The sequence below is a fragment of the Vanacampus margaritifer genome, chromosome 2 (assembly GCF_051991255.1).
Source record: "Vanacampus margaritifer isolate UIUO_Vmar chromosome 2, RoL_Vmar_1.0, whole genome shotgun sequence".
In the NCBI taxonomy this organism is placed as follows: Eukaryota; Metazoa; Chordata; class Actinopteri; order Syngnathiformes; family Syngnathidae; genus Vanacampus; species Vanacampus margaritifer.
In genome coordinates this window covers 17,713,751-17,729,641 of record NC_135433.1, presented here as the reverse complement: position 1 = coordinate 17,729,641, position 15,891 = coordinate 17,713,751, and the positions used below count along the sequence as shown (strand labels likewise).

The 15,891-nt window shown below is 38.4% G+C and overlaps 18 non-coding genes across 18 annotated transcripts; all 18 read right to left on the bottom strand.

Moving 5' to 3' along the window:
* Positions 1-6,720: 6,720 nt before the first annotated feature.
* trnay-gua (transfer RNA tyrosine (anticodon GUA)) lies at positions 6,721-6,808 on the bottom strand. Its single transcript is given in 2 exon segments — positions 6,721-6,756; positions 6,772-6,808. It is a non-coding gene; the product is annotated as a tRNA-Tyr (tRNA).
* A 334-nt stretch (positions 6,809-7,142) lies between these two features.
* Positions 7,143-7,230, bottom strand: trnay-gua (transfer RNA tyrosine (anticodon GUA)). The gene is given in 2 exon segments: positions 7,143-7,178; positions 7,194-7,230. It is a non-coding gene; the product is annotated as a tRNA-Tyr (tRNA).
* Positions 7,231-7,492: 262 nt separating this feature from the next.
* Positions 7,493-7,580, bottom strand: trnay-gua (transfer RNA tyrosine (anticodon GUA)). The gene is given in 2 exon segments: positions 7,493-7,528; positions 7,544-7,580. It is a non-coding gene; the product is annotated as a tRNA-Tyr (tRNA).
* Positions 7,581-7,918: 338 nt separating this feature from the next.
* On the bottom strand, positions 7,919-8,006 carry trnay-gua (transfer RNA tyrosine (anticodon GUA)). The gene is given in 2 exon segments: positions 7,919-7,954; positions 7,970-8,006. It is a non-coding gene; the product is annotated as a tRNA-Tyr (tRNA).
* Positions 8,007-8,099: 93 nt separating this feature from the next.
* On the bottom strand, positions 8,100-8,187 carry trnay-gua (transfer RNA tyrosine (anticodon GUA)). Its single transcript is given in 2 exon segments — positions 8,100-8,135; positions 8,151-8,187. It is a non-coding gene; the product is annotated as a tRNA-Tyr (tRNA).
* Positions 8,188-8,640: 453 nt separating this feature from the next.
* Positions 8,641-8,728, bottom strand: trnay-gua (transfer RNA tyrosine (anticodon GUA)). Its single transcript is given in 2 exon segments — positions 8,641-8,676; positions 8,692-8,728. It is a non-coding gene; the product is annotated as a tRNA-Tyr (tRNA).
* Positions 8,729-9,001: 273 nt separating this feature from the next.
* trnay-gua (transfer RNA tyrosine (anticodon GUA)) lies at positions 9,002-9,089 on the bottom strand. Its single transcript is given in 2 exon segments — positions 9,002-9,037; positions 9,053-9,089. It is a non-coding gene; the product is annotated as a tRNA-Tyr (tRNA).
* Positions 9,090-9,542: 453 nt separating this feature from the next.
* Positions 9,543-9,630, bottom strand: trnay-gua (transfer RNA tyrosine (anticodon GUA)). Its single transcript is given in 2 exon segments — positions 9,543-9,578; positions 9,594-9,630. It is a non-coding gene; the product is annotated as a tRNA-Tyr (tRNA).
* A 271-nt stretch (positions 9,631-9,901) lies between these two features.
* On the bottom strand, positions 9,902-9,989 carry trnay-gua (transfer RNA tyrosine (anticodon GUA)). Its single transcript is given in 2 exon segments — positions 9,902-9,937; positions 9,953-9,989. It is a non-coding gene; the product is annotated as a tRNA-Tyr (tRNA).
* A 275-nt stretch (positions 9,990-10,264) lies between these two features.
* trnay-gua (transfer RNA tyrosine (anticodon GUA)) lies at positions 10,265-10,352 on the bottom strand. Its single transcript is given in 2 exon segments — positions 10,265-10,300; positions 10,316-10,352. It is a non-coding gene; the product is annotated as a tRNA-Tyr (tRNA).
* Positions 10,353-10,509: 157 nt separating this feature from the next.
* On the bottom strand, positions 10,510-10,597 carry trnay-gua (transfer RNA tyrosine (anticodon GUA)). Its single transcript is given in 2 exon segments — positions 10,510-10,545; positions 10,561-10,597. It is a non-coding gene; the product is annotated as a tRNA-Tyr (tRNA).
* Positions 10,598-10,689: 92 nt separating this feature from the next.
* Positions 10,690-10,777, bottom strand: trnay-gua (transfer RNA tyrosine (anticodon GUA)). The gene is given in 2 exon segments: positions 10,690-10,725; positions 10,741-10,777. It is a non-coding gene; the product is annotated as a tRNA-Tyr (tRNA).
* A 93-nt stretch (positions 10,778-10,870) lies between these two features.
* On the bottom strand, positions 10,871-10,958 carry trnay-gua (transfer RNA tyrosine (anticodon GUA)). The gene is given in 2 exon segments: positions 10,871-10,906; positions 10,922-10,958. It is a non-coding gene; the product is annotated as a tRNA-Tyr (tRNA).
* Positions 10,959-11,834: 876 nt separating this feature from the next.
* trnay-gua (transfer RNA tyrosine (anticodon GUA)) lies at positions 11,835-11,922 on the bottom strand. The gene is given in 2 exon segments: positions 11,835-11,870; positions 11,886-11,922. It is a non-coding gene; the product is annotated as a tRNA-Tyr (tRNA).
* Positions 11,923-12,015: 93 nt separating this feature from the next.
* Positions 12,016-12,103, bottom strand: trnay-gua (transfer RNA tyrosine (anticodon GUA)). Its single transcript is given in 2 exon segments — positions 12,016-12,051; positions 12,067-12,103. It is a non-coding gene; the product is annotated as a tRNA-Tyr (tRNA).
* Positions 12,104-12,982: 879 nt separating this feature from the next.
* Positions 12,983-13,070, bottom strand: trnay-gua (transfer RNA tyrosine (anticodon GUA)). The gene is given in 2 exon segments: positions 12,983-13,018; positions 13,034-13,070. It is a non-coding gene; the product is annotated as a tRNA-Tyr (tRNA).
* A 454-nt stretch (positions 13,071-13,524) lies between these two features.
* trnay-gua (transfer RNA tyrosine (anticodon GUA)) lies at positions 13,525-13,612 on the bottom strand. The gene is given in 2 exon segments: positions 13,525-13,561; positions 13,577-13,612. It is a non-coding gene; the product is annotated as a tRNA-Tyr (tRNA).
* Positions 13,613-13,882: 270 nt separating this feature from the next.
* On the bottom strand, positions 13,883-13,970 carry trnay-gua (transfer RNA tyrosine (anticodon GUA)). The gene is given in 2 exon segments: positions 13,883-13,918; positions 13,934-13,970. It is a non-coding gene; the product is annotated as a tRNA-Tyr (tRNA).
* Between the last annotated feature and the right edge of the window lie 1,921 nt (positions 13,971-15,891).

Genomic DNA, 15,891 nt, shown 5'->3' with positions numbered 1-15,891 from the left:
CTGAGTAATCATGAGCAAGTAGCTGAACAATTTAAAATGATACTTGACTAATTTAGCCATTTTTCAGCAGTAGGAAGTTAACATTGGTCTAGAATAAATTTGATAGCTACGTTTCATGTACAATTAATACCTTGAGACATTTTCTTGGTGTTGACTGAAAATAAACATGCGTTAAATAGCTCTGACCAATCAGGGCTCACCTGGGTTTGGTTGTGATATTAGCAAACTGAGCTATGCTTGGTTGTTACCCTTTTCCTGAGAACGTGTCACAGCAAGAGCCGAATGTGTAAAGGTATTTTACTGTACATGAAAAATGATGCTGCTGAGACATGACTGGGACTGAGCATTTCTCCTTGGCGTGGCATCATATGGGTAAGTAGTTTACTGATGGAGTGGTAGAAGGTGGGTCCTGGTATGCGCAATGAAGACAAATGCATTTTATTGATGGCCTTTTGAATGCCTTGGTCTGGAAATAGTGGTATCAAAAATCCCTATAATTTCAGCATAATTATTTTACTTAATGAGTTGAGATTGTACCCATTACAGGCAGACTGCATGTCTCCCTGGGGATTCCTTGAGCGCCACGCAAAATAACCTGTCCGGCTCTGCACAGGGCTGTGGTTGCACGGTAACAAATGGATTTTAGCCTTGAATTTGTTTATACTGTTTAGCGGCACCTTAATCCAGTAGAACATGTTTGACTAACCAATTGACCTTTCACCCACAGATAATGTCCTGCTTCTCCTTTCCGTGCTGCATGACCGGCACAATAGAGTGCTTGTGGACTGACTTCCTGCCAGGCAAGTTGGGCAGTCATGACCAGGCCCAGAGCAGCAACGGATGTTGTTCCTGGTACAGGGCGGCTGACGGGTCTGAAAAGGAATACCAGGCTTTAAGAAGCCATTAACTCTAAAAATAAAAGAATAAAATCAATGAATGCAGTGTTCTCTATGGTGACAATCCAGCACTGACTGCAAAGTACATCTGATTCTTCTACATTGATGATGGTCATAACATGCAGCGTTGGCCTGCTAGCGTGACCTTATTACTTCATAAGAAGAGGCCTTAAACCTTTCTATGTTGGAGGCAATTTCTTGGTTTTCAGAGGTGGCTGATGTTAGTCTTCCAATGACATGGCATTGTGGGATTTGGGAATGTCACTAAAGGGACTCTCCTGTAGCATACTTTTCCAATATCAGACATCAAAATGAACTTTGCTCTCATGGGTCAGCAATTAAGTTTCTGCTAGAATTTTTTGGGGATGTTGAACGTGTTGCACTTTATGTGAAGCATAATGTAAGCAACGTGAAGTTGGGAGTTAAATTTATTGGGTAAAATAATTTCCCTCAATTGCTGTCATTCATCAGCAAAAATGTGATGAGGTTAACCTCTGAGCAATCATGAGAAAGTAGCTGAACAGTTTAAAAGGATACTTGATTAATTTAGCCATTTTTAGCGAAAGTTAATACTTTGTCTAGAATAAATTTGAGAACTACTTTTAATGTACAATTAGTTTTTCTCCATAGGTTTGGCACATTTCTTGAAACCGAGATGACATTTTCAAAACTGCAAGCTCATTTGGCCAAACACATTTGTGCACAACCTATCAGTTCATTATCAAAAGCACATATCTATCCCGAAACTGCTCACACATGCTTCACTCAAAGTTCCTTTCCCAAACAAAGAGTTGGTACATTTGCAAAGATCCTTCTCAATTGCTTTGGCTCATCTGCATTCACTTAGTTATTTTACCAAAAAGAACTTGGATGATTTTGCACATCTCTTTGGATCATCTGCAAAAGCTCATATCTCTCCCAAAATAGCTCACCTATGTACCCATTTATATTTCACACAAGTAGTCAGTGCCCCCAAAATACATTGTCCCTTTGGCATTCTGTGAGCACTACAAGTAAAAATCATTAGATGTTTTCTTACAACATCTAACAAAATACAATTATTTATAAAACTGAGGGAAAAAAGGGATTATACAAGAGCAGTATTCAAAGTTTGCGGTTTGACATACAGTCAAGGCATCCATGCGTTGCTCTCTGTTTGGCCAAAGGTTTTCATCTACAACGCAGTGGATATTTTCCCTTGCAATGTAGCGGGGAAAAAAATGGCGTGAATGTCTCAACCATCCTCTATACCAGAGGTCCCCAACCCTGGTCCTCAGGGACCGGTATCCAGCCTGTTTTCCATGTCTCCCACAGCCAACACAGGTGGAGATCGTTCATCAGCCTTCTCCAGAGATTGCTGTAGCTGATGATATGAATCACCTGTGTTGGCTGTGGGAGGCATGGAAAACAGGCTGTATACCGGTCCCTGAGGACCAGGGTTGGGGACCTCTGCTCTATACCATAGGTGTCAAACTCCGGTCCTCGAGGGCCGTATTCCTGCAGATTTTGGAGGTTTCCCTCTTCCAACACAAGCTAACTTCAAATCAGCACGATCGTTATCAGGCGTATGCAGAGCTTGCTGATGAGCTGATCATATATCAACTGTGTTGGAGAAGGGAAACATCCAAAACCTGCAGTGCTCCGGCCCTCGAAGGACCGGAGTTTGACAGCTGATCCTTTTGGTAACAGCTGAATCTGCTGACCAATTGCGCCACAGAGTAATTAAAAGAAGCGCTGTTTGACAGTTTTTGAATTTCAACACATAAATCAACAATTGTTCAAATTCATTTTGAAAAACTGCACCATGTCCCTGAGAGGGGTTGAACCGTCAACCTTTCAGTTAACAGCAAAATGCACTTAACTATTGCACCACAGAGACACTGCATGTAGCGGTATTTACAGTTTTTGAATTTTAACACAAGCCAAAACAGAAATTCAGAAAAAGTGCAACAGGTCCTGTAAGGAAGAACAGCTTTTTCTTCCGCATGTTCGTTTCGGGTAGAGAGAATGTTGATTATCTGAAAACAGGCTGGAGATGGGTGAACAGTTCCTTCGAAGGTTTTATTTTTACAGAATATTCCGGACACAAGCGAGTTTACAGACAATTGGCTGCAGCTTCTCGCAAGTGTCCCGATTACAGACACTTACAACCTTCTTATACTATCTTGAAGGGCAGTACCACAAAGCCCCCACCAAACAGCCCACCTGGAGTTCACCGGACATGAGATAAGACTTTAAAAACATCATTGATTACAGACACTTCAACCACAGACAATGGCCCATTGTTGTGGAAATAGATGAGGTCCCAGTCATGACGATAAGACTTTAAAAACATCATTGATTACAGACACTGGGCAGAAATTGCGATAACACTCACAAAGCTTTAAAAAACACATTAAAATAATAATCATCAAAACAATCTAATCATAAGTGTTGTCCTTCAAGTGCAATCAATGTGTTGTTGTTCTAATGTGAGTATATTGTCCAATGTTTCTGTATGTAATATTCAGCGTTAGTTCAGCCAGCTGTCTCTCTTCCCCCTCAAGATGGCCCCAAAAACAAAAAATAAAAACAAAAGAAAGCCCCGAATTAGTCCGATCACATCTTACCCTCCGTTCGATTCTGGATAGGGACTCGATGTCTCCTTGATTTGTCCCTTTTGACACTTCCAGCACAATGGACAGGCCCTAGACTTCACAGCGGTTGCGGAACCTTTTTGGGGAGCAGACTGAATGAGCTCCCATCCTCTTCACTGACTGACTTGGTCAGACTTTTCTCCACAGCTGCTTGTTTTCCCCTTCTCTCGGTCAGGCTTCGCTCCGCAACCAGACAACCTGTTAGTCAGTGGTACCTGCTGTGCCGTGCGATAGGTGAATCAGGAGAGTCATTCAGCGATCTTCACAGCCTTCTGAGTCATCAACAACACTTACAAGGACCTTCCCACTTTGGGCTGGACCTTCAAAACCCAGTCACAACCCTTGATGGGACGTTGGCCTTCCTGCAGAGGCAGAGTTGTCTGGCATTTGATTAAACTTTCACTTCCTCATTTAACAATCTCCTCAGTTACTTAAATCAATTCCTTTCATTTGCTTTACTTAATAGGTAATTTACAATAGGCAAATTAAATAGTTTACCACACAAAATTTCAAACAGACTAAACTGCCCTGTTCCTTTTACAATTCTCCAAACTATCTGACCATAATCTTCATGCCTTGATCATGTATTTATTCCTCTTCTTTTTTTTTTTTAAATGTGACTTACAAAGTGACTTTCATTCATTACTCAAATTAACTAGTATGCCATATAGAGATGATATATTTACACAATGCTTTCGCCCTAATAATAATATCCATAAGGTGTTTTGCTGGAACAATTTCAACTCAAATGAAAACGTTATCAGTACTTGGAAATATTCACATTTTCTTACTTTGGTTCAATTCAATAAAATCCATACACACTAACAGAAATTGTAGAATATTAGAAACATCAAATCCATATACAACAAAACTTCTACAAACAAAAAAAAATAAAAACATCCAAAAATTATATGTAGTAAAGTGTTTACCATGTTTACCATATCCCCCTGTTGAGACATTTATGACACACAAATCAATGTTACTATCTACTTAAACTTTTACTACATATAATTCATTATTAATAATACCTTAATTTTCACAGAAGGTTTTAATTTTTCTAATTGGTGCACTACCGTGTTCCCTCGTGTATCACTGGGTTAACATCCTTTATTATTCTTAAAAATTACACGGTTTTACAAAAAATCCACAAAATCCGCAAGATTTAAAAAAAAAAAATGCATAGTTGCAAAAACAATAGGTGCCTCGTAGCCGTCGCTGCTCGGGCCCTAATTTGCGAGAAACCCCCCCCCCACTGTAGTTTACATGTCCTGGAGGGGCAGAATTTTGAGGTCTGCTCACAGTCAGGCATTTTAAAACTAATTGTATTATACTACATATAGCTACGTTTAATGTAATACATTTTTCCAAAGTTATATGTAGTTATAATAAAGCCACCATGCATATCAATCATCTTGTAAACAATGAATACCGGTATATGATACTCGCTTAAGTTCTACTTCATGTTTACTAAACAAAACTAAGGTTGTAACCATATCAGCATTCAACTGTCTGTTCAAATGGCTTTCCAATATTTTAATAAAGCCAATACTGCCATTGTTCAATTTAATTCACAAACTGCATTTTTCACATTCATCTGTCCATTAAAATTGATCAGACATTGTCATTGTCATTGGTGTGTCAATTCAATTTCATAAGTGGCATTGTTATTTTAGCATAATTTGCGCCCCAACTCGTGCAATAATTGCACAATTCCTAAATCAATCCGTGGGTGGTATTTTATTTTAAAATACCATAATCAAAAACAACAAAAGCTCACAAAGGGTCACAATACCACCCATGGGTTTAAGATATCATTTATTGTTTTGTTTCAAATCTTAAGGCTGACAAGATTGCTTCTTTTCTTGTTGGGTCTTCACAATAACCACTTTACAGTTAAAACATAATCTAAATATTAACACCCTTGCTGCACAAAAGTGTAATATAACCTTATTTTCAATATTCTCAATTTTTAGTAAATTAAAGTTTTGTTTTGTTTTGTTTCCTTTTTCTCACAGTTCAATTCATTTTCTTTGATGCCATAAAAAATGTTGTCCATGCAAGTCAAAATCTGACATTCAAATGTACACAAGCAATTTAGAATTGCTTGAGAGGGTATTGTGGGACATTCACAATATCCTTGTAGTAACTATATATATATGTTTGTATGTATCTTTTCCTTCTAGTGTAAATTTTAACCAGAATATACAATTTGGGTGTACAGTAATCTTATAGTAGTGTTGTTCATTACTTAAATTTCCATCAAGGACATCTTTGCTTCAGAATCCAAATTATTTAATAACGTGCATTTTTAAGTAAATTTGGTACTTTCAATCAGCACTCCTGCATTTAGCAAATCCTTAATCCCTAGTCTAATTCATCTCTACTTCAGCATTTTATTTCAATAAATATTCTTTAGCATAGGTAATATTCACTTCTTCACTCTGATTTCCACTTCCTTACATGTTGTCATTAAACCAACATCAGATTTACTTTTTATCTAGAATTAATCAGGAAGCAGGTTAAACAGCTCTTCCTGTACAATTTAGAATAAAAACAAAAAAAAACTGTCATCTCTTCTCTTTTCCTAATCTCATCTAATCTGACGCAGACTCTACTTACTTCTTACTATCTCAACACTTATTGTTTCCTTCTACCATAACTGTTATACATTATATCATTAATTCAAACTTCCTAGTTTGTCCAGCATTACCCTTACCCTCTTTAACCTATCTTTCTGCTCTACTTACAATTTCACTAATTGGTTGACAAACTTCTCCTCTACCAACTGAGCTATCGATGGATCAAGAACATCCGAGGAATGGGGATAAAGTATAAAGCGGCACAAATACTGTGACATTTTCAAATTTGTATATTTAGATGAGTTGAAGAATTTTGTTTTTATTTCCTATTTATAAATAAATTCGAGAATTCTCTAAAAAGGTATTCGAACTAGATTAGGACCAGCGAGCTAAAAATTTCATCTGAGAAACTCTACAGTCCTCTGCTTTACAAACTGAATTTACAAATGTTGCCATGTAATGGATGTAGATCAGAAAGTTTATGGAAATGCTTTGTGGAACAATGAGTAATTGTAATTGTGGCATTTTCAAATTGGGTATATTAAGATGAATTAGCAACAATTATTTTTTTTACCTATTTTTGAGTAAGATTGGGAATTCTCCAAATACTCCTTCGAGCCGGAGTTGAACCAGCGACCTAAGGATTTCTGCTGAGACCTTCTACAGTCCTCCGCTCTACCAACTGAGCTATCGAAGGGTGCTGTGTCTTCTCGGGAACATCCGAGGAATGAATTAGCCACAAATCTTTTTATTTCCCATTATTGAATAAGATTGGGATTTCTCCAAAAACTCATTCGATACGGATTTGAACAAACGACCTAAGGATTTCAAGTGAGACCTTATACAGTCCTCCGCTCTACCAACTGAGCTATCGAAGGTTGTTGTGTCTTCTCAAGAACATCTGAGAAAAGGCGATAACAAAGTATAAATCGCCAAACTGTGCAACTGTGAAATTTTTAAATTAGTAAATTTAGATGAGTTAGAGAAATCTATTTTTATTTCCTATTTGTGATTAAGATTTCTCCAAAAACTCCTTCGAGCCGGAGTTAAACCAGCGACCCAAGGATTTCAGCCGAGACCTTCTACAGTCCTTCGCTCTACCAACTGAGCTATCGAAGGTTGGTGTAACATCTGAGGAATGAATTAGCCAAAAATCTTTTTGTTTCTATTATTGATTAAGATTGGGAATTCTCCAAAATCTACTTCGAGCTGGATTTGAACCAGCGACCTAAGGATTTCAACAGATACCTTCTACAGGTCTCCACTCTACCATGTGAGCTATCGAAGGTTGCTGTATCTTCTCAAGAACATCTGAGGAATGAATTAGCCACAAATCTTTTTATTTCTTATTATTAATTAAGATTGGGATTTCTCCAAAAACTCCTTCGAGTCGGATTTGAACCAGCGACCTAAGGATTTCAACAGCAACCATCTACAGTCCTCCGCTCTACCAACTGAGCTATCGAAGGTTGCTGTGTCTGCGCAAGAATATCCCAGAAATGAATTCGGCACAAATCTCTTTATTTCCTATTATTAATTAAGATTGGGATTTCTCCAAAAACTCCGTCGAGCCTGATTTGAACCAACGACCTAAGGATTTCAACAGAAACCGTCTACAGTGCTCTGCTCTAACAACTGAGCTATCGAAGGTTGATGTGTCGTTTCAAGAACATCTGAGGAATGGGGATAACAAAGTATAAATCGCCAAAAGGGAAGTGTGAAATTTTTTAATTTGTAAATTTACATGATTTAGCGAAATGTATTTTTATTTATTATTTGTGATTAAGATTTGGAATTCTCCAAAAATTCCTTCAAGCCGGATTTGAACCAGCTACCTAAGGATTTCAACAGAGACCTTCTACAGTCTTCCGCTCTACCAACTGAGCTATCGAAGGTTGCTGTATCTTCTCAAGAACATCTGAGAAATGAATTAGCCACAAATCTTTTTATTTACTATTATTAATTAAGATTGGGATTTCTCCAAAAATTCCTTCAAGTCAGATTTGAACCAGCGACCTAAGGATTTCAACAGAAACCATCTACAGTCCTCCGCTCTACCAACTGAGCTATCGAAGGTTACTGTGTCTTCTAAAGAACATCCGAGGAATGAATTAGCCACAAATCTTTTTATTTCTATTATTGATTAAGATTGAGAATTCTCCCAATTTTCTTTCGAGCTGGATTTGAACCAGCAACCTAAGGATATCAACCAAGACCTTCTACAGTCCTCCACTTTACCAAATGAGCTATCAAAGGTTGCTGGGTGTTCTCAAGGACATCTGAGGAATGAATTAGCCACAAATCTTTTTATTTCTATTAATGATTAAGATTGGGAATTCTCCAAATTTTCTTTCGAGCTGAATTTGAACCAGCGACCGAAGGATATCAACGAAGACCTTCTACAGTCCTCCACTTTACCAAATGAGCTATCAAAGGTTGCTGGGTGTTCTCAAGGACATCTGAGGAATGAATTAGCCACAAATCTTTTGATTTCCTATTTGCGATTAAGATTGGGAATTCTCCAAAAATTCCTTTGAGCCGGAGTCTAACCAGCGACCTAAGGATTTCAGCCGAGACCTTCTACAGTCCTCCGCTCTACCAACTGAGCTATCGAAGGTTGCTGTATCTTTGCAAGAACATCTGAGGAATGAATTAGCCACAAATCTTTTGATTTCCTATTTGCTATTAAGATTGGGAATTCTCCAAAAATTCCTTCGAGCCGGAGTCGAACCAGCGACCTAAGGATTTCAGCCGAGACCTTCTACAGCCCTCCGCTCGACCAACGGAGCTATCGAAGGTTACTGTATCTTTGCAAGAACATCTGAGGAATGAATTAGCCACAAATCTTTTTATTTCTATTATTGATTAAGATTGGGAATTCTCCAAAAGCTCCTTCGAGCCGGATTTGAACCAGCGACCTAAGGATTTCAACAGAGACCTTCTACAGTCCTCCGCTCTACCAACTGAGCTATCGAAGGTTGCTGTATCTTCTCAAGAACATCTGAGGAATGAATTAGCCACAAATCTTTTTATTTCTATTATTGATTAAGATTGGGAATTCTCCAAAAACTTCTTCGAGCAGTGTTTGAAAAAGGAACCTAATGATTTCAACCGAGACCGTCTACAGTCCTCCGCTCTACCAACTGAGCTATCGCAGGTTGCTTTGTCTTCTAAAGAACATCCAAGGAATGAATTAACCACAAATCTTTTTATTTCTATTATAGATTAAGATTGAGAATTCTCCAAATTTTCTTTCGAGCTGGATTTGAACCAGCGACCTAAGGATATCAACCAAGACCTTCTACAGTCCTCCACTTTACCAAATGAGCTATCAAAGGTTGCTGGGTGTTCTCAAGGACATCTGAGGAATGAATTAGCGACAAATCTTTTTATTTCCTATTTGTGATTAAGATTGTGAATTCTCCAAAAATTCCTTCGAGCCAGAGTCGAACCAGCGACCTAAGGATTTCAGCCGAGACCTTCTACAGTCCTCCGCTCTACCAACTGAGCTATCGAAGGTTGCTGTATCTTCTCAAGAACATCTGAGGAATGAATTAGCCAAAAATCTTTTTATTTCCTACTGATTAAAATTGGGAATTCTCCAAAAATTCCTTCGAGCCGGATTTGAACCAGCATGCTAAAAATTTCAACTTAGACCTTCTACAGTCCTCCGCTCTACCAAGTGAGCTATCGAAGGTTGCTGTATCTTCTCAAGAACATCTGAGGAATGAATTAGCCACAAATCTTTTTATTTCTTATTATTAATTAAGATTGTGATTTCTCCAAAAACTCCTTCGAGCCGGATTTGAACCAGCGACCTAAGGATTTCAACAGCAACCGTCTACAGTCCTCCGCTCTACCAACTGAGCTATCGAAGGTTGCTGTGTCTTCTAAAGAACATCAGTGGAATTAATTTGCCACAAATCTTTTTATTTCCTATTTGTGATTAAGATTGGGAATTCTCCAAAACTTCCTTTTGAGCCGGAGTCGATTAAGTCGACCTAAGGATTTCAGCTGAGACCTTCTACAGTGCTCCGCTCTACCAACTGAGCTATCGAAGGTTGGTGTAACTTCTCAAGAACATCTGAGGAATGAATTAGCCAAAAATCTTTTTGTTTCTATTATTGATCAAGATTGGGAATTCTCCAAAAGCTCCTTCGAGCTGGATTTGAACCAGCGACCTAAGGATTTCAACAGAAACCGTCTACAGTGCTCTGCTCTAACAACTGAGCTATCGAAGGTTGATGTGTCGCTTCAAGAACATCTGAGGAATGGGGACAACAAAGTATAAATCGCCAAAATGGAAGTGTGAAATTTTTTAATTTGTAAATTTACATGAGTTAGCGAAATGTATTTTTATTTATTATTTGTGATTAAGATTGGGAATTCTCCAAAAATTCCTTCGAGCCGGAGTTGAACCAGCGATCTAAGGATTTCAGCCGAGACCTTCTACAGTCCTCCGCTCTACCAACTGAGCTATCGAAGGTTGGTGTAACTTCTCAAGAACATCTGAGGAATGAATTAGCCAAAAATCTTTTTGTTTCTATTATTGATCAAGATTGGGAATTCTCCAAAAGCTCCTTCGAGCTGGATTTGAACCAGCGACCTAAGGATTTCAACAGAGACCTTCTACAGTCCTCTGCTCTACCAAGTGAGCTATCGAAGGTTGCTGTATCTTTTCAAGAACATCTGAGGAATGAATTAGCCACAAATCTTTTTATTTATTATTATTAATTAAGATTGGGATTTCTCCAAAAACTCCTTCGAGCCGGATTTGAACCAGCGACCTAAGGATTTCAACAGCAACCGTCTACAGTCCTCCGCTCTACCAACTGAGCTATCGAAGGTTGCTGTGTTTTCTAAAGAACATCAGTGGAATTAATTAGCCAGAAATCTTTTTATTTCCTATTTGTGATTAAGATTGGGAATTCTCCAAAACTTACTTTTGAGCCGGAGTCGATTAAGTTGACCTAAGGATTTCAGCTGAGACCTTCTACAGTCCTCTGCTCTACCAAGCTGAGCTATCGAAGGTTGCTGTGTCTGCGCAAGAATATCCCAGAAATGAATTCGGCACAAATCTCTTTATTTTCTATTATTAATTAAGATTGGGATTTCTCCAAAAACTCCGTCATGCCTGATTTGAACCAACAACCTAAGGATTTCAACAGAAACCGTCTACAGTGCTCTGCTCTAACAACTGAGCTATCGAAGGTTGATGTGTCGTTTCAAGAACATCTGAGGAATGGGGATAACAAAGGATAAATCGCCAAAATGGAAGTGTGAATTTTTTTAATTTGTAAATTTACATGAGTTAGCGAAATGTATTTTTATTTATTATTAAGATTGGGAATTCTCCAAACATTCCTTCGAGCCGGAGTTGAACCAGCGACCTAAGGATATCAGCCTAGACCTTCTACAGTCCTCCACTCTACCAACAGAGCTAACGAAGGTTGCTGTACCATCTCAAGAACATCTGAGGAAGGAACTATTCAAAAATCTTTTTATTTCCTATCATTGATTAAAATTGGGATTTCTCCAAAATCTACTTCGAGCAGGATTTGAACCAGCGTGCTAAAAATTTCAACCGAGACCTTCTACAGGGCTCCGGTCTCCCAACTGAGGTATCGAAGGTTGATGTGTCTTTTCAAGAACATCTGAGGAATGAATTAGCCACAAATCTTTTTATTTCTATTATTGATTAAGATTGGGAATTCTCCAAAAATTCCTTCGAGCCAGATTTGAACCAGGGACCTAAGGATTTCCACAGAGATCTTCTACAGTCCTCCGCTCTACCAACTGAGCTATCGAAGGTTGCTGTATCATCTCAAGAACATCTGAGGAATGAATTTGCCATAAATCTTTTTATTTACTATTATTAATTAAGATTGGGATTTCTCCAAAAACTCCTTCGAGCCGGATTTGAACCAGCGACCTAAGGATTTCAACAGAAACCGTCTACAGTCCTCCGCTCTACCAACTGAGCTATCGAAGGTGGCTGCGTCATCTCAAGAACATCTGAGGAATGGATATAACAAAGTATAAATTGCCAAAGAGCAACTATGAAATTTTTAAATGTGTATATTTAGATGAGTTAGAGGAATTAATTTTTATTTCCTATTTGTGATTAAGATTGAGAATTCTCCAAAAATTCCTTCGAGCCGGAGTCGAACCAGCGACCTAAGGATTTCACCCGAGACCTTCTGCAGTATTCCACGCTACCAACTGAGCTATCGAAGGTTGCTGTGTCTGCGCAAGAATATCCCAGAAATGAATTTGGCACAAATCTCTTTATTTACAATTATTGATTAAGATTGGGAATTCTCCAAAAACTCCTTCAAGCTGGTTTTGAACCAGCGACTTTAGGATTTCAACAGAGACCATCTTCAGTCCTCCGCTCTACCAACTGAACTATCAAAGGTTGCTGTGTCTTCGCAAGAACATCCGAGGAATGAATTAGCAACAAATTATTTTATTTCCAATTATTGATTAAGATTGGGAATTCTCCAAAAACTCTTTCGAGCCGGATTTGAACCAGCATGCTAAATATTTCGACCGAGACCTTCTACAGTCCTCCGCTCTACCAACTGAGCTATCGAAGGTTGCTGTGTTTTCTAAAGAACATCCGAGGAATGAATTAGCCAATAATCTTTTTATTTCTATTATTGATTAAGATTGGGAATTCTCCAAAAACTCCTTTGAGCCAAATTTGAACCAACAGCCTAAGGATTCCAACTGAGACCTTCTACAGTCCTCCGCTCTACCAACTGAGCTATCGAAGGTTGCTGTGTCTTCAAAAGAACATCCGAGGAATGAATTAGCCACAAATCTTTTTATTTCTGTTAATGATTAAGATTGGGAATTCTCCAAAAATTCCTTCGAGCCGGATTTGAACCAGTGACCTAAGGATTTCAACAGAGACCTTCTACAGTCCTCCGCTCTACCAACTGAGCTATCGAAGGTTGTTGTATCTTCTCAAGAACATCTGAGGAATGAATTAGCCAAAAATCTTTTTATTTCCTATTATTGATTAAAATTTGGATTTCTCCAAAATCTACTTCGAGCCGGATTTGAACCAGCATGCTCAAAATTTCAACCGAGACCTTCAGCAGTCCTCCGGTCTCCCAACTGAGCTATCGAAGGTTGCTGTGTCTTCTCAAGAACATCTGAGGAATGAATTAGCCACAAATCTTTTTATTTCCTATCATTTATTAATATTGGGATTTCTCCAAAAACTCCTTCGAGCCGGATTTAAACCAGCAACCTAAGGTTATCAACCAAGACCTTCTACAGTCCTCCACGTTACCAAATGAGCTATCAAAGGTTGCTGGGTGTTCTCAAGGACATCTGAGGAATGAATTAGCCACAAATCTTTTTTTTTCCTATTTGAGATTAAGATTGGAAATTCTCCAAAAATTCCTTCGAGCCGGACTCGAACCAGCGACCTAAGGATTTCAGCCAAGATCTTCTACAGTCCTCGCTCTACCAACTGAGCTATCGAAGATTGCTGTATCTTCTCAAGAACATCTGAGGAATGAATTAGCCAATAATCTTTTTATTTCCTATTGATTAAAATTGGGATTTCTCCAAAATCTACTTTGAGCCGGATTTGAACCAGCGTGCTAAAAATTTCAACCGAGAACTTCTACAGTCCTTCTTTCTACCAACTGAGCTATCGAAGGTTGCTGTACCTTCTCAAGAACATCTGAGGAATGAATTAGCCACAAATCTTTTTATTTCTATTATTGATTAAGATTGGGAATTCTCCAAAAGCTCCTTCAAACCGGATTTGAAACAGCGACCTAAGGATTTCAACAGAGACCGTCTACAGTCCTCCGCTCTACCAACTGAGCTATCGAAGGATGATGTGTTTTCTGAAGAACATCTGAAGAATCAATTAGCCACAAATTGTTTTATTTCTATTATTGATTAAGATTGGGAATTCTCCAAAAAGTCCTTCGAGCGGGATTTTAACCAACAACCTAAGGATTTCAACCGAGACCTTCTACAGTCCTCCGCTCTACCAACTGAGCTATCGGAGGTTGCTGTGTGATAGATATTATAACATTTTTAATACTTCATCTTATTTTATTAACCATTGTTACACATTATTAACATTTTAATTCTTTATATTAACCTTGTCGAAATGCTTTGTGTCCTGTGCAGAGCAGATGGTGTTGATTTCGGTATTATCTGACCTTAAACTGGGACATACTATTTAGTCTAAAGAAGTTCCTTCTCAGCGTTTTGTGCGAAAACACATTTGGTCCTTGAGAACAGAATCTGTTTTGAACACCCACACCTGACTCAGTTTTCGCCATCGCTCATGGAAAATACCCAGAGAGTATGTTTTGTCTACAAATGAAAGAGAGGAGGTCTTTTAACTATAAGAAACCATTGTACATGCGGAAGAACTACATTTGACGCTCTGAATCCCACCTGTTTAAGTGATGAATTAGAGGCTGTTATCTGTCCAGAGATCTCTGACTGATTAAAAATCATTTTTGCAAAGGTGTATTTTTCTTACATTAAATCTATCTTCATTTTTGGAACACGCAAAGAGGACAAAATAATTTGAGGCCTCTTTCAAATTGTGAACCCCGACGTACAGCGACGTTTTACAGCCGGGCGTTCAAGGACGGGTAGAATTCCCCGGCCACATATTAATCACGGTAAGTGGACACTTTATCCACGTTTTAGGAATTCTGTCTGTTTGAGAACACTGCGGCTGGTAAATTCGTCTTGCAAAATTATATTGAGGATGGAATTTGTGTAAGAAAAATAGTGATAAATTTTGAAATCGTTTAGTTGGATGCGAAGTCCCAAATTTCGGATTTTACCACGGTATTTGAAGTATACACTAGTGGTGACGTAGCGCTATTTGCGGAAATGCTGTCACGTTGTACGCGATCGTTTTGTAGTCAATTTTGAGAAACATTTCTATGTTTTTACAAAACTGGAGATGCTTGGAAGATTGACATAGATTCCTTGTATAATAAAAGCTGCACGTTGAGTTGTACGCTACTACAATTGCTTTGTAGTCAGTTTTGAGGGACATTTTGTGTTCTTACAAGACGAGAGATGCTTGGGAAATTGACATAAATTCCTTGCATAAAATAGAAGCTGAAGTGGAAAACAGCCTTGTTCACGCAGGCGAGAGGCACTTTTGGATAATTTGTTATTAAAGGTCCTTGTGCAAGGAACGCAGTTTGTTTGCGCAAACGAGAGGTTCTTGGATGAAATTGCGGAGGAACTACGAAAGATACAGCGGAATAGTACTGCCCTGATTGACGTCGTTAAGATCCTTGAACATTTATTCAGCTTTGGTAGTCAGGTTGGCAATAAGCGGAGTTGATACGAATATCTTTACAGAATCAGGAGCCACACCCATTATAGAGAGAATTCCCCAACAACTGCCATATTCCGGTCCTGGGGATGAAGTAATGTGTTAATTACAATTTAAAAGTTTTTTTTTCCCATGCTTATAAGTAGGAAATATTTTTTAATTATTCCTGTATATATTTAACCTGTAAATTTCTGCCTGAAGCCCCATTTCAGAATTTGGAGTAGGCCAAGCGAGTCCTGGAGATTGGACCGTTCTTTGGGAAGCTATCTGGAAGAATCACATTTTTGACATAATTTGAGGTGCTATGTAATTAAAAAATCATTTCTGCTTTGATGTTTGACCAAAGGCTGACTTTACGGGCTGCAGCCTCCATTGAGAAAACATTAATTGAAAACTACACACTTATTAATTGACTATATTTGTAAATTGTTAGAGTA